The 17,068-nt window shown below is 44.0% G+C and overlaps 1 long non-coding RNA gene across 4 annotated transcripts in view; it reads left to right on the forward strand.

Annotated features, from left to right (window-relative positions):
* Positions 1–17,068, forward strand: part of LOC133258286 (uncharacterized) — a 388,335-nt gene that overhangs the window by 85,765 nt on the left and 285,502 nt on the right. Inside the window, exons 1-2 of one of the 4 annotated variants that reach the window (XR_009739910.1) lie at positions 2,913–3,095; positions 3,228–3,324. This is a non-coding gene — a long non-coding RNA (uncharacterized LOC133258286). Of the gene's footprint in view, positions 1–2,912; positions 3,325–3,348; positions 16,416–17,068 lie in introns of those variants that run through there. The other 3 variants (XR_009739909.1, XR_009739908.1, XR_009739907.1) reach the window with 3 other exon arrangements.

The following is a 17,068-nucleotide window of genomic DNA, read 5'->3' on the forward strand; positions in this document are numbered from 1 at the left end:
ATGTAGAGCTAGTAAAATCTGCATATGATGGTTTGATTAGTGATCTGAGAAAGCTAAGTCAGAAACGGTCTGTTTGTAAACTTGCAGGCATCAGACATCACACCCAGGATGATTCAGTGAATGAGCTCATGGAGGCAGAAATAGAATATGATTGTAAACAAACACACAAACAAACAGCAGAAATCGAATCCATTGTGATGTACTGTGATTCAGAAAGGGGGCACAGAAAGGGCAATGGAGAACCAGAAGTCAGTCGTGTCCTTGAGAGAGGATGTCTTGGCTACTTGGAGGAACAGCATCTGGGCCTTTTGGACTATACTGCGGAGATGCAGGCATCGGCCTGTTGGGGACCAGATGTCATTTCACGTTCAGGTTATGTAACTTCCTGTTTCTGATGTGAAGCTAGGCGTGCAGTTTGTAGCCCGCCAGGCTTCTCTGTCCATGGGATTCTCCAGGCAAGAATACTGGAATGGGTTGCTAAGCCCTCCTCCAGGGGATTTTCCCGACTCAGGGATTGGTCCTGAGTTTCCTGTGTCTCCTGCATTGCAGATGGATTCTTTACCCACTGAGCCACCTGGGAAGCCCCTGCTTGAAGTATAACTTCCAGATAATACTGAACTTGCCATTAATTTGTTCAAAAGGAGAGAGGAGCCTCTGTGCTATCACACATACTAGCTGATTTAATCGACAGATCATTTTCATTGCCAATGAATTCTCTAGAAATCTAGTTATGTGTATCAGCCTCTCTAAGGCAGTAAGTTCATACATGGAAATCAGAATGAGATGGAAATCAGAATCAGTCTGTTGAATCTGTTGAAATTAGACCCAATTCACTGGTAATCCACCTTGTGAGGTCTTTAGGCAGCCAGGTGGGCAGTTGGGCATCCAGGTCTCAGACCCTCTCTGGTTCCACTACTCAGCTTTGCTGTGGGAGTTGTGCTTGCTACAGTGCGTAGCCTTACCATGTAACCTTCAGGGACTTCCCTGGTGGTCTGCTGGTAAAGAATCTGCCTTCTTTACATAAAGAATCTACATCCCCAATGTAGGGGATGCGTCTTGGATCCCTGGTTGGGAAACTAAGATCCCACTTGCCTCAGGGCAACCTGTTTACCACAGCTACCAAGCCTGTGTGCTCTGGAGCCCAAGCACTGTAATGAGGAGCCACATAAATAAATAAATTAAGAAAGAAAAAACACGTAACCTTCAGATACTTCCAGAAATGGAGCTGACTGGGAGACACAGTTAGCTTTGTCTGTATGATATGAGTCTTTACATTAAGGTTGGAGACCCCCAAACACCCCTTTAGAGAATCTCCTTGAAAATACATTTGATTGCTGACTTGAAAACAATAGACCCAACCATGAACAGCATTGATTCTTGTTTGCTTAAATAAATTTCAGGGAGAGGAGTCAGACAAACACACTCTAACTCTGCGGTTTCCCCCAGAAATCTCAAAGACAGTTTTGGATCATCAACAATATATATATCTGCAGCTGTGTGTTTGAAAGCTACCAGCAAATTCTTACTCAAATAGTTTCTCACATAAGATTCACGTTTTGGAGATTTTCAGTTCCCTTTAGTCTCCTTTCTGGTTCTCGACTTGAAATACTGGTTAAGTCTCATATCCCAAACACCCAGCCCCAAACTAAAAATAGAACACAAATCGTTAATTTTTTGGATTTATTAAAAATTTTTTTAAATTTATTTTTCGTTTTATTTGTTAATTTATTGGCCACGATGCCTGGCACGCGGGATCTTAGTTACCTGAGCAGGTATTTAACCTGAGCCCCTGGCATTGGCAATGTGGAGTCTTAACCACTGGACTGCCAGGGAAGACCCTGTTAATTTTTTTAAAAAAATTATTTCTTTTTGACTGTGCTGGGTCTTAGTTGCCTGTGGGCTTTCTCTAGGGCAGCAGGGGCTACTCTAGTTACGATTCTCAGGCTTCTCTATGGTGGCTCCTCTTGTTGCAGAGCAGGGGCTCTAGAGGATACAGACTTCAGCAGTTGCACCTCCCGGCTCTAGCGCACAGACTCAGTCGTTGTGGTGCATGGGCTGAGTTGCTTTGCGGCATGTGGCATCTTCCCAGATCAGTTATCCAACTCATGTCTCCTGCCTTGGCAGATTCTTTACCACTAAGCCACTAGGGAAGCCCCCTTTTAATTTTTTTTTAATGGTAAAAATAGTCATATAAGAAGAATTTCTAGAAGTGCAGAAATAATAAAAAATAGAAAGTAGGACCCTTCCTAGTTCCATCCCCCAGAAAAAGCCACTGTGACTAGTTTGGTGGATATTATTCCAGATTTTCTCCCTACACATATACAACCATATGTTTTATTATTTACAAAAATGGAATAATTTATGCATGCTGTCTTACAATATGCTTTTTTTCTCTCAGGAACATATCTTGGGCATATTTTTTATGTCAACGCACATTTGTATTTTTTAGTGGCTGTGGAATATTCCATTTTATATGTGTACTATAACTTTTTTAACCAGTTCCCATTGCATTGCTCTCAATTTTTCATGTTTATAAACAATCCTGAAATGAATGTCTTTATCTACAGATTTTTGAGTACCATATGGCCTTACTATAGTTAAGTTTCTAGATGAGAAAATATTAGGCCAAGAGATTTCTATGTCTTAAATTTTGATAGCTTTTGCCCAAAGGTCTGTAGAGTATACATATTTACCACCACCATGCTGACCTCTTGGTTGGCATTGCATTTTGATAGTCTTTGGTAATAGAAATCTCAGGACTAGAGTCTACTGTGCAAGGTAGAGGTGTAATTTTTTTTGAATTACTAAAATGCAATTACCCCCTACAGTGCCATTTTGGTTGTGGTTTCATAAGCACAAAATGGTAACCATGACTCATGAGTGAAAGCAGAAGTGTAGCCCATTCTGACATTCTCAGTCGAGTTCCCACCTTGTGGCTCCCCCACCCCCACAAGGACAACTGTACATGTGTGACGAGGTTTGTTGGGCTAACAGGAGTAGGAAGTGCTTTGCTTTACATCTGCCTTTTACAGAGAAGTCCGTGGGCTGAGATGGAAAAGTCCTTAACTCCCACATTTGCTGGCTATGCACCCTTGGTGCGTCACGAATTCTCTCTGAACTGATTTCTTTATCTGGCTTCTGGCATTTTGCGAGAACTAACTGAGAAAGTAGACGGAAGTTCCTAACCCAATGCCTGACATGTAGCATTTGCTTGTTCTCTCCATCAGCTGAGCATCCTTCCTCTGTGGAAAATAGAGCTTCTGTTCAAGGACCAAACTTCACCATGACAAACGACTCTGGTTTTAAACCATTTTCGAGAGAAGGGTAAGTCTTACTTGTTGGGAAACTCTATTCCTCTTGATTTGTTTGCAATATATTGGATGTTTAGATATGTTGTTGAACAGGATGCTTTTTTGCTTGTCTTTTCAGAGCAACTTTCTCTAACGGTCTTGTTGTTGATCAGTTGCTAAGTCGTGTCCGACTCTTTGCGACTCCATGGACCGTGGTCTTAACTGTATCCATTTGGTTTTGCCGAGTGCATTATGAAATAGGTCATATTACTGTTTGACCACATTATGTAGATACATACAGCTCATTATGTTTAAAGCTGCCTATTGTTTGCAAAGGTGGCTCTGCTGACAGTGGTTCCAGTGGGAGTGACTTGAGCTCAGTGAGACCGGTTGGGTCTATGAGGCTTTTCACTCTGTGCACATGTGAACTTGTTTCCTGGGTGAGCTGCTCTACTTAAGATTGGAAGAATCTGTCACTCATGGTAATTTCCTTCTACCTAGGGGCTTAGCTAAACCCTTGCTATGTTTCTAGCCATTCAGAACTACTCCAGGGTATTCTAAACCACGTGGCTGTCCATCTGGAATATCCACAAGGTGGATATGTGGGAAATGCCTACAGAGGGGGATCATTCCTGGAGAAATGAGAAAGCTGGTGGCAAAAATAAGGCCTGGATTGAAGGGAGGCAGCACAGCTTAATTCATTAGCTTGCTTTTATTTAACCACCATCAAAGGTGGGGCAGGTAGTGAATAGTAACCTTAATTTTCAGATGAGGAAATGGGAATTCACAAGTTTAATGCCTATGTTTAATGAGATTTGTAAAGTTCCAGATTGAACTCAAGACCTGTGGTCCAGTTCTCTCTCTATTGAGGAAGACTGGGATGGCAGTAGCACCCCCAAAACTGTTCCTGGGCTGCAGATGCAGGAGGCCCAGATTCAGCATCCACAGCAAAGTGTCAGGGTTCAGCCAGGTGAAACTCAGCGGGGACACGACCTGGTGGTAAACTAGAGGGAAACCAAGGCAGACACCGAGTTCTATGAAGTGTGTTGCTGAAACCAGAGATGGAAGGACCAAGGATGTCCAGGTATTCAGGGCTCACCTCTGAGATAACCAGTCACTTTCAAGATCCACCTGGGAGAGGCTGGAGGCTGTTAACTTATCCTAGTTCATCAGATTTCACTGGGTATGAAGCCTGGCAGAGCTCAGGGGAAATGAGGCTTCATGACTCCTGGTCAGAGGGGCTGAGAGCAGCAGAGAATGTATGCAGGGTTCACAGGTTATCCCACAGAATCGCCTGTTCTAGATGCTTCTCCTGCCTTCCTTGCTTCCCCTCTGCACTTTGATTGAATGCGGCCAGCAACGCCAATGATGCCAGGCTATGCTGAGCTCCATGCAAGTGTTCTGAGCTCTCCTGACTGCTTTCTCTCCTTTTCTGCTGGACTCATTCAGCTCTTCATTGAAATGTGTGTTGTTCATGTGGCAGATTTCTGTTTCTGATAAGGCCGAGTGAAGTTTAGGCTGCTGCATGGCTTTGGCTTCCTTCAAATTTATACCTGTTCATAGCTCTATTTAGTTTGCATCATGGTTTGTAGATAATGACACCTTTTCTCTGTTACATTCTCTAACAATCTAGTTACACTAAATCTTTCCATACAGGTTCATGATCTCAGATCATGTTCATGACCAATCCATGGGGAGATTTTCTATTACCCTCTCTTCCCTGCCCCTACTCCTACAATACTCTAGCCTCAAATTAATATCTGACATCTTTCTTGAAGGCTGATAACAAAGTATTTTTGTAAAGAACAAAGGCTTTTTTTTTTTTTTCTTTCCTAAAGCTGACTTTTGGTTAACCACATTTGTTTTCTGTTGGGGCAGAGAATAACTATAGAAGGCACAGGCCTGGGTGCTCAAATTATGTCTCTTAAAATGAATGTTTTACTCCTCTAGAATAGAATATGCTGAGAGTGATAGAGTGGGAAGGTCCAGGCAGGGCCTGCTGTTTAGCTAATCTGTCCAGTTCTTGCAGTGCTTTGGAGAAAAAGAAAATCATGTGTTGAAGGGCAACGGGATCTTTGCAGTGATGCTGTGGCATTTTCAGCCCTGTTTATCTCCTGGTCCTTGTTTTTACTTTTAAGGAGTTAAAGGTTAATAATTTATACTGAAATACATAAGGATAAATATTGGGTGGAGCTTCCCTTGTAGCTCAGTTGGTAAAGAATCTGCCTGCAGTGCAGGAGACCTGGGTTCCATTCCTGGGTCAGGAAGATACCCTGGAGCAGGAAATGGCAACCTGCTCCAGTATTCTTGCCTTGAGAATTCCATGGACAGAGGAACCTGGCAGTCTACAGTCTATGGAATTGCAAGCATTGGACACAACTTAGCGACTAAACCACCACCAAATATTGGGCAGGGTGTTGCCAGACACCTTTTTTCTCTGAGACTTTTTGATACTATTGTGTAAGAAAATCAAATATATTTCCTATGTTATATGAACTTGAAGAAATTGAAAGCCAGGGGAGAAAATACAATCAGTAACGTTTTGGATTAATCAAGCTCCAGACCCAGTGACCGATTTATAGGAAAACAAATTTATAGGGAAACAAGAAAGAGGAATGTATTAAGAGACATCATGGGATGCAATTAGCAAAACTCAGATATAAGTACTTCTAAGAGCCTCTTGATGAGGGTGAAAGAGGAGAGTGAAAAGGCTGGCTTAAAACTCAACATTCAAAAAACTAAGATCACAGCATCTGGTCCCATCACTTCTTGGCAAATAGATGGGGAAAAGGTGAAAACAGTGATAAATTTTATTTTCTTGGGCTTCACTATCATTGCAGGTGATAACTGCCTGCATGAAATTAAAACACATTTGCTCTTTGGAAGGAAAGCTACAACAAACTTAATTAAAAAGCAGATACATCACTTTGGTGACAAAGGTCCATATAGTTAAAGCTATGGACTTTCCAGTAGTCGTGTACAGACGTTGGACCATAAAGAAGGCTGAGCGCTGAAGAACTGATGCTTTCTAACAGTTGTGCTGGAGAAGACTCTTGAGAGTCCCTTGGACTGCAAGGAGATCAAACCAGTCAATCCTAAAGGAAATCAACCTTGAATATTCATTGGAAGGGCCGATGCGGAAACTGAAGCTCCAATACTTTGGCCACCTGATGCAAAGAGTTGACTCATTGGAAAAGATCCTGATGCTGGGAAAGATCGAGGGCAAGAGGAGAAGGGGGCACCAGAGGATGAGATGGTTGGATGGCATCACCGACTCAATGGACATGAGTTTGAGTAAACTCCTGGAGAGAGTGAAGGACAGGGAAGCCTGGATTGCTGCAGTCCATGGGGTAGCAAAGAGTCAGACACTGCTTAGGGACTAAACAATGACTGAACAACAAAGAATGGATAATCTAATTTCTTCTTCTTCTTTGATAACAATAAGGGCAAGAAGACATGGGAAAAAGAAATGGAGTAACCCGTAATTTAAAAGAGAATTAAGATCTATAACTAATAATAGTGTATAGACCTTACGTGGATCCCAGTGCAAAATTCTAAATAATAAAAAAAGTTTTTTTAAAGGATAGGTAAATGTGAACACTGACTCAATGTTTAATTATATTGAGTTAATGTGATTTTTAAAGTTTGTGGTCATTTCAATTTACACATTTAAGAAGATAAAATAGTTTCAGGGATTTACTTCAAATCATAAATCATTGGTGTTTGTGTGGACAAAAAGGAAATAAAAGTGGCCACTTTTATGTAAGTTTGAAAATTTCCTAAATTAGAGGTAACATACAAAAAGTAAGCTAAACTGTAAATGAAAAAAAGCAAGGGCTGCAGCTTAGAATAATTAATGTAAAAATGCCTTGTGTCTCTAAGTTGAAAGAAAGCCAAATGTTCATTTTTATTATTATTTTTCATGCTAAGGTTTTGGATCATCAAGATCAAAACCTAAACACAAATGCACTTAAAGTAAAATTAATAGAAATATATAAACCTTTTGACAGTGTTTTTTGTAGCAATCCTGTAATAAAACAAGGAATTTCTCAGCCCCACTCCCTCCCCCTATATCATTTGAAGGTCAGTAATGCTGTTGTGTTTGACTAAGATTTCTAGTGTCATTTATATACACTGCATGCTAAATTAATTTCCAAAGTTAAACTTGACGTTTATCAGAGTTAGACTTTGAAATTCACACAAGAGAAATAGGTCAAATCACATATTACAAAAGAGAAAAGATAAGCACCCATGTGTTTAAGCTTTAAAATGTCCTGGAAGGGGCTTTTTTTTTTTTTTTTAATCAAAACAGTAGGAGCTACAAAAAAAAAAAATGATTATATAAGGTCTTCAATTGTAGATGCATAAAAGTAGATGGAGGGGGTGGCAGGAAGACATTTGGCAAGGTCAGAGTCAGAATTTGTGGAGTTCAAATGTCTTGTTCAGTCTCCATTCTACTCTGCTCTGGTTGGAGATGTTGGGAATCTAAAAGTGAGGCATGGCAGATGTCCTTGCTGTGAGGATTCTGAATGAGAATTATGTTCTTTAATTATACGCTCCTCGGCTTTGGATTTGGAAGGCAGAATGAGCTTTGGTTTTTCCAGTAGTCATGTACGGATGTGAGAGTTGGACCAAAAAGAAGGCTGAGTGCTGAAGAATTGATGCTTTTGAACTGTAGTGCTGGAGAAGACCTTGAGAGTCCCTTGGACTGCAAGGAGATCCAAGAAGTCCATCCTAAAGGAAATCAACCCTGAATATTCATTGGAAGGACTGAGGCTGAAGCTGAAGCTCTAATACTTCGGCTACCTGATATGAAGAGCTGACTCTTTGGAAAAGACCCTGATGCTGGGAAGGATTGAGGCCAAGCGGAGAAGGGGGCAGCAGAGGATGAGATGGTTGGATAGCAACACTGACTCAGTGGACATGAGTTTGAGCAAGCCCTGGTGGAAAGTGGAGGACAGAGGAGCCTGGTGCTGCAGTCCTTGGGCCCGCAAAGAGTCGGACGTGACTGAGGGACTGAACAACAACGAAAGCTGGTGACAGTAACCGTCCTGCCTTTTCGTTAGTTAGTAGGAGACAACCAAGGAAGAAGACCTGGGAAAAGGCTGTAAGGTACGAGGGAATAAAAGGAGAAAAGGGCAGTGGAGGTGAGCGGATGGTGCTGGGGCTGTGGGTGGCAGACAGGGTGGCGCCCTGGTGGTGCTTGCTGGGGCAGTGGCAATCCTGGCGGGCCTCATGGTGCTGGTTTGTCTGCTGCTAGCGCTCAGAAGTAAGGGAGGAGGTTGAAAGCTGCTTAAAGATTTGTTGTGACACTTAGCCTGAGCTAGTTATTTCTGCTCACTCCTTTAGTTCTATGATGAACCTCCCTCTGCAGTAAGTGCAGATGCTTCTTTCTGACCCAGCAAACCGCACACAGCTCAGCCAGGCTGCAAGGTTGAGGCCTGGACTCCTGTCCTTTTCCTGTGTGTAGCTGACCCTCCAGTCATAGACTTGGGCCTCCTGTGTTCTGTACTATAACTCTGCTGGCTCCAAAGAACCAACATGTGACTCCACGGGTGCTTCTACCCCTTCCCCATCCTGACCCCCAACCAACGGGCCTGGGAACCAAAATACGCGGCTCCGAAGGCCGGTTCTGCAGCTTTCTGTCTCTGTGATTTTGGCTCAGTTTTGTAACCTCTTTGAACCTCTGTTTCCTCATCTCTGAAATGGGGGGAAATAGCAGTACTTCACAAGGTTAGAATGTGGATAATAAAGTGAGTTAATTATCTAGAATATGGCAGGTGTTTGTACACAGTATCCATTATATAAGTTGCGCACACTCTGAATGGAGTCAATGGATCATTCCACTTGGGGAAACTGATGAGAAAGCAGGTTAGTATCAGAGGGCATTTCTTCGCCGATCACAATAGACTTTCCATTGAGAAATTCCCTCTGCACACGCGTGCAGAACAGTCGGGTTCCTCTCAAATGAAGTGTTGTTTTTTTGACTTGGCAAGGGCATGGTGTACTCTGAGCCACTTACTGTCCTGTGTCAACAACAAAACAGAACAACACAAACAATTGCTGTTTGGCCTTGGTGACTCTGATCTCGGGTTTCTGCCTACCACCTGATCAAGCTCTGAAGTCTTGCTTCATGTAATCCTTAGATAAATACAATATTATTTCCTCTTAAGAGAAACCCATCCACCTAATGAATTATATATATTAAAGTAATTTCTGCTTACACACTTGCCGAATGTTAAATGCTCATAAACTATACTCTGAACAACGCAGGTGCCATTAGACTTAGAGTTGTTACAGTAATTTTATCATCTCTCCTAGTTCATAAATAATTTACACAGGGACTTCCCTGGTGGTCCAGTGGTTAAGACCCCTTGCTTCCACTGCAAGGGGCACAGGTTTGATCCTGGTTGGGGAGCAAAGATCCCACATGCTGCATGGTACTGCCAAAAAATAATAAAAACTTAAAATAATTTACACAGAGCAGAGAGCTTAAATTTTATATTTTCTAAAGGGAAGAAAAGCATAATCAATTGTGTATCTCCCCATTTCTATTTATAGACTATCTCCCAAAATATCTAGTTCTGAAACTCTACAAGATTGATGATATGAAACTAATCTATGCTATCGGAAGTTGAAACTAACATGTTTAAGTGGGTGTTTTATACGAAGTTCTCATACACTTTTTGATTCAAAGTTAACAACTGGTAAATATCAGTTCCTTTTGAATATTTACTAGAGCCTTAGATTGATGATTCTAACTCATACTATGAATAGAAATTGTGTTTTCTTCATTTTGAAAGGAATTTTTTTTTTTTTTCCTTTGCCATCCACTGGATATTGAGACTGTGTCATGATGTGACTTAAACATGATGTAACCTGGTGGGGGAAGGAATTATGTGGTGTTAAAGAAGGTCGGGTCGAATGGAATGTTCCTAGTTCCTGAAGGAAAGGAGATATTGCCTTTTATTGGTTTACAAGTTATGTTTCAAGTGTTTTCTTTGAGACTAGGAGTTAGGTCATCCCTTTACTATACACTTAATAATTTGCTAATTCAGTCCCCAAGCTTCTAAGTAGTATTTAGACAATCTTATTTGTCTCCAGTCCCCATTATAAAGTGAGTCGTAAGCTTACTCTCCAGGTGCATCACGGATATCAAGGCTGGGGGCTTATTTTAGCAAGAAATACACACAATCATTTAGACATGGCCCCTACCTTCATAGACGTGACTATTGAGCCTTAGAGATAAAGTGAAAGAAAACATTATGAAATGTCTTTTTGTTGTTCTTTGGGGGTTGGATATAGATACAGATGCAGCCGCTACTTCGGTGAGAACGTTGAGTGCACATCCAGCTCCCTGCATAGTCTAGCCGTGGTCCTTCTCAGCCCAGACCTCTTGAAGCTGTATGTTGGGTTTGAGATGACAACCTTTCCAGATAAAGCAAGATCATTCTTTATTGTCAGTATACACACAGCCGGCCTCCCAAACCAGAAGTTTCCTATAAGCACTCAAGGTCCACTCAAGGTACAAGAACGAGAAGTGAAATTGGATCACAAGCTGAGGGTTGAGCTTTTGGGTCTTGAGTTGTGCTTAGTGATCGGTTTCTGAGAAACCTGCTCCCCCAGCTGTAGCACATGTTGATGTTCTCTGGGCCCCATCAGAGTTATGGTCTCCAATGAGGCAACTCAGTTTCTGATAAGGTAGTACGTGGTGGGTGGGGGTCAGGAAGCAAGGGCAGAGGATGTCCCCTTGAACTATGAGATAAGAAAACAAACAAACCCATGTGAGGCAGGAATGACATTTGTTCCGATGCCTAATTTTAGAAGCAGAACGTGAAGAGATGAGTTGGAACACACATGGGCAGCTCCAATAAAATGTTGAGGTGGCGTGTCCTTGCTCTTACTCTGAATGCTAGACTGTAGGACCGACATGCACAGGGTTTTGCAAAACAGGTAATTGCTAATATATTATTGTTTTCTACTAGAAGGTCTGAGATCATCTGGCTTGGTCTCTGTGAATAAGGATATAGACTTGATAGGAACTGAAAAGTAACTTTCCTTTCCTGCATTAACCATGTAGGAAGCAAGTAGGAGGGAAGTAGAAACTCCCCCCAGGTTGAATCTTCATGGAGCTCTGTAATTAGGGGCCCTGATGGGGTGTCTGAACATTCAAAGGAAACTGGAAGACTGAAGGCGGTCTAGACAAGGATGGCAGATACATGGTATAAAGGCCACTCTCTTTTTTCCCATGTCCTGGCAGATCTCACCTGTGAACCATGGCATTTTTTTTTTCCTGCTAAGATTTTCAGTCCTTTTATGTTGAGATCTACAAAATCAGGAAGACCATCTCACCCTGTGTGAGTTCTCATTTTATATTTCTGGTTGTAATAAATTAGAAGTCACAAGACATCAAGAAACTGACATAATTCAAAAGGTTTCACTTCTTCTTTATTCTAATTTATGGTGGTGGTCATGAAGCCTCTTAAAGTGAAATTGATGTTGGTGATTTATTCTGGGTGAGGGACTAGTCAGATTTTTTTGTTGTTTTTACATAATGAGATTAAGGTTAATTTTCAGAGATAGACTCATACTAACCAAGATTACAAAAATTACATGCATGCTCAGTTGCTCAGTTATATCCAACTCTTTGTGACCCCCATGGACTGTAGCCCACCAGGCTCCTCTGTCCATGCAATTTCCCAGGCAAGAATGCTGGAGTGGGTTGCCATTTCCTCCTCCTGGGAATCTTCCCAACCCAGGGATTGAACCTGCATCTCCTGAATTGGCAGGTGGGTACTTTACCACTGAGCCACCTGGGAAGCCCACTTAGGAAACTAACGTTGTGTTATAATAAGAAATATACTTGGTCTCTGCTCCCAGTTCTCAGCACCATTTGAGTTTATGCCAATGCGGTGACTTAAGGCACATCCCCTGGATAGCCTGGGATGGGGCAGGTCATCAGAAAGACCGAGTGATTAGTGGGTTGAGACTTTCAGCTCCCCAGCCACAGCCTCTAGAAAGGGGAGTGGGATGGATGCTGGAGATTAAATCTCTATAAAACTCTCAAACAGTGAGATTTGATAAGCTTCCAGGTCGGTGAACACTTGGTGCTGAGCTGGTGGTGCACCTGGAGAGACCCTGGAAACTCCATGCTCCTCCCCCCATGCCTTGCTCCAAGCATCTCTCCCAGCTGGCTCTTCCTGAGTTGTATTCTTCTAGAATAAATCAGTAAACATAAGTAAATGTTTCCCTGAGTTCTGTTAGCTATTCTAGCAAATTATTGAACCAGAGAAGGAGGTCAGGGGAACCTGATTTATAGGTGGTTGGTCAGAAATGCAGGTGACAACCTGACTTGCAATCGGCCTCTGAGGTGGGGGTGGGTGTGGGTAGGAAGGGTGGCAGGGCAGTCTTCTGAGACTGAGCCTTAACCTGTGGGATCTGCTATAATCTCCAGGTAAATAGTGGTGTCAGAACTGAATTTGTAGGACATCAGTTTGTGTCTGCTGAGACTGGGGAGTTGCTTGAAGTAGGGAAAGCCCCCACATAGGAGAGAATTAGTGTTTCCTTTATGGATAGATAAACAGAAATGCCACTCTATTTAAACTCAGTGAGTACTATCTTTGCATTAGCCTGACCTGGTTTTTACCTACCTGAGAAGTAGAATCATAATGAGTAAGTTTCTTGAGAATTATGGAACCGAGGGCTTCCCTGGTGGCTCAGATGTTAAGGAATCCACCTACAATGTGGGAGACCTGGGTTCGATCCCTGGGTTCGGAAGATCCCCTGGAGGAGGGCATGACAACCCACTCCAATATTCTTGCCTGGAGGATCCCATGGACAGAGGAGCCTGGTGGGCTGCAGTCCCTGGGTTCGCAAAGAGTCGGACATGACTGAGCAACTAAGCACAGCATGGAACCAGAAGTAAAAGAATCAGTTGCATGAATTCCTTTACTTGTTTAATGTTTTGACCATTCTACACTGAAGACAAAGTGTCTGCTCTCTTAGGGCCTACGTGGTGAGAAGATGGCTGATGATCAACAAGGATACGATGAATAAACATGGTCATTTCAAATAATATTTAATTGATATGAAGAGTATAAAACAGGATGTTGTGGTAGTGAATCAAACGTTTAATTGATTCCTGCTCTATTAGTGGGCTGGCCTTTCTGCAGCTGGTAAACTCCTGACACCAGAAGCAGAATGACTAAGACCTTGGGCGGGATGTGCCTTCTCCCTTGGACGGTATACTAACTGGACTGCCAAAACATGCCTCAGCAAGTCCGCGGCTCATAGCCCCTTTAGACAGATCAGCAGTCCTTGATGCTGGGGAGCAGCAGTAAGTCCGATTAACAGCAGCAACCCCGTGGTCAGAACAGACCTGTAGACATGTTGTGCCTCTTGTAGACGTTCAACAAATGTCCACTGAGCTTCTGTTATGTACCAAGTGCTGTGCTGGTGCTAAAGACAGGCCATGAACAAATATGAAACATGCTATCTTTGGACACCCATGTTCACAGCAGTGTTATTCACACCAGCCCAAAGGTGAAGCGTCACAAGTGTCCACTGATGGATGAATGGCTATAAGGTGCCATAAACACAGTGGAATATTATTCAGCCTTAAAAAGAGAGGGAATTCTGATACATGCTACTGTGTGGATGAAGCTTGAGAACACTCTGCTAAGTGAAATAAGCCAGCCCCAGAGGAACAAATACTGTGTGAATTCACTTATAGAAGGCACCTAGAAAAACTCACATCAGGTTCACATAAGTTCACAGAGATAGAAAGAAGGGTGCTTGCTGTAATCAGGAGAAGAGGTGGGAGCTGGTGTTTAATGGGCACAGAGTCTCAGTTTTGCAAGATGAAAGGAATTCTGCGGATGGATAGTGGTGATGGTGGCCTGACAATGTGAATGTACTTGCAAAGTGAAAGTGTTTGTGTTCAGTTGTATCCAACTCTTCATGACCCCAATGGACTGTAGCCTGCCAGACTGAATTGTACACTTAAAAATCATTAAGATGGTACATTTTCTATCATGTGTATTTTATGACTGGTGCTACTATAAAAACAACATAAATCCCAAAGGGGTGATGAACAGTAAAAAGAATAAAGCAGGTACTGGGGATTGAGAGTGGCCTGGGGTGGTTGCCATTTTGGGAAGGATGGTTTAGGCACAGCCTCTCTTAGGACATGACAGAAGAGACCCAAAGGAAACGAGGGGACAGGCCATGAGGATGTTTGAGAGAACATTCCAGGCAGAGGGAAGAGCAGGTGCAGAGAGCCCGAGCTGGGAGCGTGCTTGGCGTGTTTGAGATTCAGCCAGGAGGTCCTAGACCAGAGTAGAGTGGGTGGGGTGAGCAGACAGGAAATGGGGTTTAAGAGGGAGACCGAGGCCAGAGCAGGTTGCATCCTGTCACCGTGGTAAGGACCTCAGGTTGTTCTCCAAGTTGATTATGAAGTCATTGGAGGGTTTTAAAAATGTTTTTTTGATCTATGTGTTTATTTTAGTTTTTAATTTTGGCTGCACTGAGTCTTCATGGCTACGTGTGGGCTTTCTCTAGTCTCGTGTGGTGCAGAGCCTTCTCATTGCACTGGCTTCTCTTGTGGAGCATGGGCTCTAGGCGCTCGGGCTTCAGTAGTGGTGGCACATGGGCTCAGGAGTTGCGGTGCATGGGCTTAGTTGCCCCACGGCATGTGATATCTTCCTGGACCAGGGATCAAACCTGGGTCCCCTGCATTGGCAGGCGGATTCTTAACCCGCTGGACCACCAGGGAAGTCTGCTGGAGGGTGTTGATTGCAGGGCTGACATGGCTTCAGTTATGTTAAAGGGATCCCTTGGGCTCCCTGGCGAGGAACAGACTTCAGGAGACCAAGAGTGGAGGTGGGATGACCAATACGGAAGCTGACGCAGCTAGAAAGCAAGTCAAGGTGAGATGAAAGGGGCTTGGACTAGGGTGGTATTGGTGGCGGCAGCGGGAGGTGACTTGATTTTGCCTTTTCTATATTGAAGGTAGCCCCGCAGTGGGATTGTAGTAATAAAGCAGCCTTTAGGCAGCACTGATGGCCATCTCTTCTGGTCTCCCCACTGTGATGTCTTCACTGACAACAAGATCAGTGCCCACTCAGCTGCCTCTCACCACCTCTGTTTCTTATCACCCGAAGGCACAGGGAACTCCCGGTCCCTGACATACGGTGCACCAGCCATGGAGATCCGGGGTGCTGCCTCCAACCCAACTGTCCAACAACCTGCCTCCCTGCCACTTTTGCTCCCGTGCCAGGGGGGCAAAGGCCAACTGCTGTCAAGATCCCAAGAAGGTCCCACACATATCTGACCTGACGTATCTTGAGCCCTGTCGCTTTGAGAGATGCTGGCCTTTGGGGTGTGGGGTTTGCAACCTGTAACCCCTTCTTCATCTTCCTTCTCTCATTCCTGGAGGGGACCTGTCTCAGGGGGAACTCCAGCCTTGCTGCTTGAAATGTTAAAGAAGGGAAGATAAAGGGATTTTGAAAAACCCTTTTCTCTCTTGACAAAGCCTTTGCATGGGTTTGATAATCTTATTATAGATGTTAAAGGCTGAACTTGAATCTTCCTTTTCCTTGGCATCCTTACTTGAACATCCTAATGTTCTCTGCAATACTTCCCAGCTCAACTAGGATGCAGGTCTTTTGCAGAGAAAGGCCAAAAGGAAAAGCAGAGCGATAGATTTCAAGACACTACGCCTCTCCTGTAATTGAACTTTAATAACCTGAAGCAGTTCCCATAAGTTTCCTGGGGCAAAGTGGCCTGTGCCCACGAGCGGTCTCCAGGGCCGCGGGGAGTGACGGTGACTGGTCTCCTCTGCCCGGTGCTGGGTGGGCGCCAGGCCCAGCCCTTTCCCTGATGGTTCGGTTGAGGACATTTTTGGAAGCTCTCCAGAGAAAATTGTCAAGGCTAATCTGAAACAGGTTGTCACTGGCAGGCAGCAAAGCAGGAGGTGTGGAAACGGGCGGCCGTGTCGTCAGATGGAGGTTTCTGAAAGTTCAAGGGAGCCATGGTTACAAACACCTCCTGTACGGTCAGGCCCTTGGGCGCAGTGCGGGGACACTGGGCGGGAAGAGAAGAATCCCAGACTCCTGTTGGAACCAGGTCAGTCCCCATTTTCAGAACTGGATGGGCCTCTGGTCCCAGTGGGCTGGAAGTGAGTTCAGAGGGTGGCGAGGTGCAACCCTTGTGGGCTGTGGTATTTATTGCCCCTCATGAACTGTGTGGTTAAATTCTGAGGTACGGTTTCTTATAAACTTAAAAAAATTTTTTATTTTTGGCTGCGCTGGGTCACTGTGGCTGTGCTCCAGCTTTCTCTCATTGCGGCCAGTGGGGGCTGCTCTTCGCTGGGGTGCGCGGGCTTCTCACTGCGGTGGCTTCTCCTGTTGCCGACCACGGGCTCTAGGCATATGGGCTTCAGTAGTTGCGGCTCAGGGATTTAGTTGCCCCGCGGCACATGGAATCTTCCCGGACCAGGGATTGAACTCGTGTCCTCTGCATTGGCAGGCAGATTCTTAACCGCTGGGCCACCAGGGAAGTTCAAGACTCAGTTTCTTTATCAGTAAAATAGAAACAGTATCGTAATCACTTCTGTCCAGCCAGTTTCACAGAACTCCTGACCACTGAGGTTGGGACAAAGGAGGGATGGGAGGCAGAAATTACCCAGAAGGCAGAGACATCATGATTCAGTGTCCTGCTTGGGTTGATCGCCTGGGTCCAAGGGCTCAGTGGGCTGCTCAAACCTTACCAGGGGCAGG

The sequence above is a fragment of the Bos javanicus genome, chromosome 12 (genome assembly GCF_032452875.1).
Source record: "Bos javanicus breed banteng chromosome 12, ARS-OSU_banteng_1.0, whole genome shotgun sequence".
Classification (NCBI taxonomy): domain Eukaryota; kingdom Metazoa; phylum Chordata; class Mammalia; order Artiodactyla; family Bovidae; genus Bos; species Bos javanicus.